This window comes from Pinus tabuliformis, chromosome 1_2 (assembly GCF_031772625.1).
Source record: "Pinus tabuliformis cultivar Carrire ecotype Pingquan chromosome 1_2, CPIR1, whole genome shotgun sequence".
Classification (NCBI taxonomy): Eukaryota; Viridiplantae; Streptophyta; class Pinopsida; order Pinales; family Pinaceae; genus Pinus; species Pinus tabuliformis.
Window position 1 is genome coordinate 1,017,380,967 of NC_142298.1, and position 6,000 is coordinate 1,017,386,966.

The window sequence follows — 6,000 nt, forward strand, 5'->3', positions numbered from 1 at the left end:
ATTTGTCCACCTTCTCGAAGTGTACTAAGGAAGTCCTTGTATAATCCCAACGCTCGAGCCGCTCAACATTATAATATTATTAATGATTTGGCTCAAGTGCACATAGCTATGTCTGCTCTTGAGTTACTTCAAAGCTTTCCGTCCCAGCGGAAGTCATTACTATCAGCTATTGGGGGTATTGATCCTACTGATTCTAATCTGATATGTTTTGATCTAGAGAACCATGTTCCATGTTTGCCTCATCATATTGCCTTTCTCATTCAGGTAATCATTAATGAGAAAACCATTCATAGGACCGTCATTGATGAGGGTGCCTCTAACTGCATCACATCAGTCGCTTGTTGGAAGGCAATTGGTTCTCCTACTCTGAACCAATCCCCTTATAGGTTTTAACCCCATACAGAAATTACCTGCATACGAATTCTAAAACATAGAAAATAAACAATGCAAGATCATAACACATAAAACACATATACACAGATATTTTCCCTTGGATCCCAAAACCGGGACTACCAGCTTGATTTTTCATTATATTCCTTTCAATGTTACAATACATATTTATACATGCCAAAGCATCCAATACCATGGACCGAAAACCATCATGTCCAAAAAACATGTGCGAAAATCATGCACGAAACCATAGGTGGTTCCACCCAACCTAACATAGGGTCCGAAACCAAAATTTTCTGGGGCGCTGCCCCAGACCCCATAGAGTGGGGTTACCTGCACCCCTCAAATCCCTTGTGACCCCCCCGCTACGCAAGCAGTGCAACGAAGAGGGAGCTCTGCCCCCCCTCTAACCCCCTGGTTAACTACGTGGGCTAGTCATGGAAAGAATATAACACAACCCAACATTATCCCACTTGTTGTTTTCTTTCCATAGGGGGCCACAAGAGAGGATAGTCATTTATACATCCCTGCAATGCCCATTGTTTCTCTACACCAAGAGAACTTCTCAGACCCCATAAAGTGGGGTTACGGGTGTCCTTCAAACCCCCTGTTAACTATGTGGAAAGAATATAACACAACCCAACATTCTCCCACTTGTTGTTTTCTTTCCACAGGGGGCCACAAGAGAGCTTAGTCATTTTCCCAGCCTTGAAATGCCCATTGTCTCTCTACACCAAGAGAACTTCTCAGAGCTCATAGATTTTGTCAATGCATCTGCAGTGTTCTTCAAAGTTTCCACCTTTATCAGCAACACCTTTTTGTCTTCTATCATATCCCTCACAAAGTGATACTGAAGATCAATGTGCTTTGTCTTTGAATGATATGCAGGGTTCTTTGCCAAGAAAATTGCACTTTGACTGTCACAGTCTATCCTTATAGCTTCCTGTACTAACCCCATACTTGAAGACAATCTCTGCAACCAAACTGCTTCCTTGCTTGCATGAGTGGCTACCATGTATTCTGCCTCTGTAGTTGATAGTGCCACTATAGATTGTTTATTATTCATCCAACTTACTGCACCTCCAAATAGGTTAAACACATACCCACTTGTAGATCTTCTCTGATCCAGATCTCCAGCCCAGTCTGCATCAACAAAGCCATGAATATCCAACACTTTGTCCAATCATGGTCTTCCTTGGTAGCATAGACCATAATCACTAGTGCCATGCAAATACCTGAAAACCTGCTTCACTACTGTCCAATGCTCCTTTCCTGGTTTTGACATAAACCTGCTCAATACTCCCACTATATGTGCAATGTCTAGTCTAGTATAGACCATTGCATACATCAGGCTACTGACTGCACTTGCATATGGAACATGGGACATGTCCTCTTCCTCTTCTTGTGTCTTGGGACATTGTTTAGCAGATAACCTCACACCTACAGGAATAGGAACCTTCACCAGTTTACTATCCTGCATATTAAACCTCTGCAGTATTGTCTTGACATACTTTCTCTGGTTTAACCAGAGCTTCCTCTTTGCCCAATCTCTTTTAATTTTCATGCCCAAAATATAGTTTGCAGCACCAAGATCTTTCATGTCGAATTTGGAGGAAAATTGGGTCTTCAGATCCTGGATAATTTCTTTGTCATTTCCAACCAGCAACATATCGTCCACATACAAGACCAGATAAATAACATGGTCACCAATTAATTTAAAATACACAGTGATATGCTTTGCTTCTAGTGAAGCCAAGTCCCCATATAAATGTATCAAATTTCTGATACCACATCCTTGGTGACTATCTTAACCCATACAGAGACTTCTTTAACTTGCATACCAGTTCTTTCTTACCCTTCGCTGCAGAGCCTTCAGGTTGCTTCATGTAGATTTCCTCTTGCAGATCCCCATGAAGAAATGTTGTCTTCACATCCATTTGTTCTACCTCAAAATCAAAAGTAGTAGCAACAAATAAAAGTAATCTAATAGAAGTTACCTTGGCAACAAGAGAAAAAATATCACCAAAACCAATTCTTGGCACCTAGGAATAACCTTTTGCTACCAATCGAGCTTTGTATTTCTCCACTTTTCCTTCTGCATTTGTCTTCTTTTTGAACACCCATTTGCTGCCATGGGTTTCCTTCCAGCCGGCAACTGCACCAGATCCCAAGCCTCATTTTTGTGCAAAGATGCCATTTCATCAACAATGGCCTCTTTCCAGAGTTTTCCATCCTCTGAATCTACTGCTTCCTTCACAGTTCTGGGATCATCGTCAATAATAGATAAAGAAAAATTTGAATAGAAAGAAGATGGACTATACCTTTTAGGCTGCCTTCTTTCTCAAACTAATCTTCTCACAGCCAGAGTTTGTCGCTCTTCATCTTCTAATTCCTCCTCTGCTGTAGAGTCTGATTCTTCCTCCTTTAGCTCAAACTCTATCTTCTCAGGTTCCTTTCGTTGGACTTCATGTTTAATAACATCTTTCACCTCTTTGAACACCACATCTCGGCTATACACAACCTTCCATGAGACTGGGTTCCAAAGCTTATAACCCTTTAAACCATCCTTATACCCAATAAAGATGCACTTTTCAAATTTACTATCCAACTTGGTTCGTTTCTCCTTTGGAACATGTACATATGCATCACATCCAAATACCCTCAGATGTGAAAGAGAGGGTTTCTTACCAATCCATACCTCTTGTGGAGTCTTATCTTCCAACGCTGATGAAGGTGACCTGTTGACCAGGTAACATACAATATCCATCGCTTCTGTCTAGAATTCCGGTCCTAACCCGGCACCACTGAGCATGCTTCTTGCCCTTTCCATCAATGTCTTATTCATTTTTTCTGCAACTCCATTTTACTGAGGTGTCTATGGAGTAGTCTTCTGCCATGCTATACCACACTTCCTACAAAATTCTTCAAATTCCTTACTGCAAAACTCTCCACCGTTATCTGTCCTCAACACCTTTATCTTCTTCTATGTCTAGTTTTCCACCAGAGCCTTAAATTCTTTAAACCTGTCAAAGACTTCAAATTTCTTCTTAAGGAAATATATCCATGTATTCCTTGAGAAGTCATCTATAAATGATACATAGTACATAGACTTACCCAGTGATGGAACCTTCACAGGTCCAAACACATCAATGTGCACAAGTTCTAATATCTGTTTCGCCCTTTTACTACCAGAGGGGAAACTCACCTGATTCTGCTTCCCATATACACAATTTTCACAGAAATCAAAATCTAGAGAGCTATTACTCATGCCTTCTACCATACCTTTACCATGAAGTATCTAGAGGCCCTCTTCTCCAATATGTCCAAGCCTTTGATGCCACAGCATGGTCTTCTCTCCAGAGACCACTAGATTTTCTACTCCACTTTCAGGAACCACATAACTATTGCACCCATCAATAACAGTGCTTCCTTGTAGCTTGTACAGAGTTCCAATCCGAACTCCCCGCATCAATACCAGTGCTCCCCAAACCATCTTGTAGGTATCCTTCTCAAACACTGTTTTTACACCTACATCATCCAACTTGCTAACAGAAATCAAATTTCTGGCTAATGCAGGAATATGTAGAACACCTGGAAGCATTCTAACCCTTCCACCTTGCAACTTCAACTTTACTTTTTCGCGACCAACGATTCTAGCCTTCCTATCATCCCCCAAGAAGACATCACCACCATCATATTTCTCATACTCGCAAAACCACTCTCTATGGGGAGTACTTGAAGCCAAGTACACATCCCCACCTTCATCTGAGGTGGTTTTCACCTCTGTAGAAGGAGCCTCATCAGATCCCTTTCCTTTGTCAGGAGATTTATATTTACAGTCCCTTTTGTAGTGCCCTTCCTTTCCACATTTCCAGCACACCACCTTTATAGGTTTTCCTGAAGATTTAGATCTCCCACTCGATGAATTATTTTTGTTTTTGTTCTAGGTCCACCCTCATACAAACAAGGCATCACCATTTTGGCTCTCCGTATTTTTCTATCTCATCTCCTCCATCAGCAAGGATGAGACTATTTCATCAAAATGCAAGGCAGTTGCATTGCTACCTATTGCAATAACCAGACTATCCCACGAATCTGGTAGAGAACACAACAAACTGATGCACTTATCTTCATCTGAAATTTTAATATCAATAGATGATAACTGACTTAACACAGTATTAAATGCATTCAGATGCTCCGTCACTGAGTCTCCATCTTTCATCCTCAGGTTATATAGCTTTTTTTGCAGGAACAGTTTATTCACCAGAGACTTAGATTGGTACAAAGTCCCTAACTTGTCCCACAAAGCCTTCGTCGTAGCTTTCCCTGATACATTCAGCAATACTGAATCTAAGACACACAATGATATTGTGCTCTTTACCTTCCGATCCAACTTCTTCCATTCTTCATCAGACATTCCCGTTGGTTTAGTACCCGGATCTACTGCAATTCATTGGTCTTTATCCACCAACAGATCCTCCATCTTGAGTTTCTACAACTCAAAACTCTAACCATTAAATTTCTCAATCTCTATCTTTCCACTTCTCGCCATCTTCTTTCACCACTAGAATCGATCTCACTGATCTCCCACTGAACAGGGTCTACCACAGGCCCGAGGGAAACTCCTCAACAACAAAGGCATCCCCTTGAAGCCAAAACTGCTCTGATACCAAATGTAGGTTTTAACCCTGTACAGAAATTACCTGCATATGAATTCTAAAACACGGAAAATAAACAATGCGAGATCATAACACATAAAACACATATACACAGAGATTTTCCCCTGGATCCCAAAACCGAGACTACCAGCCTGATTTTTTATTATATTCCTTTCAATGTTACAATACATATTTATACATGCTGAAGCATCCAATACCATGGACCGAAAACCATCGTGTCCAAAAAACATGTGCGAAAATCATGCACAAAACAATAGGTTGGTCTGCCCAACCTAACTAGTGGGGTTACGGGTGCCATTCAAACCCCCTGTTAACTACGTGGAAAGAATATAACACAACCCAACACCCCTAATACTTTGGAAGCTTTCAACTGGCGTGATTTGCGACCATTCGATGTCTTACCTAAGCTTGCGATTACTTTGGAAGGCAAGACAGTACATGTCAAGGTAGAGATTGTTGATGCTAATATCAATTATAATCTTCTACTCGGATGGAGTTGGACCCATGCCATGCATGTTGTAGCCTCTTCCTTGTTCCACGTGATTTGTTTTCCCCATCAAGGGAAGATAGTCACAATCAACCAACTGCCCTTATTTGCTTCTTCCTCTTTAGATGGCAATATTTTGTATGTCAAGCACACCGGTACTCCTTATGAGAGTTTGGGGGTAGGAATTTTTAAATATTTTTCTTTGATGGGAATTTTTCCACTCCCACCTCCTCATGTTTCCTCTGTCAACATGATCTCAGTCAAATCTGATCCTTGGGTTATACCTTCACAAGATCTTGTTGATACTTGGGGAGAGGTTATGCCACTTAGTCCCGTCAAAATCAATTATGTGAAAATTGTTTCGGCCTCAAGTTCCATATCCTATGGTTTTCCTGTTTTGAGGAAATCTCTTGATACGTATTCTCAATCCCCATGGCTTGGTGC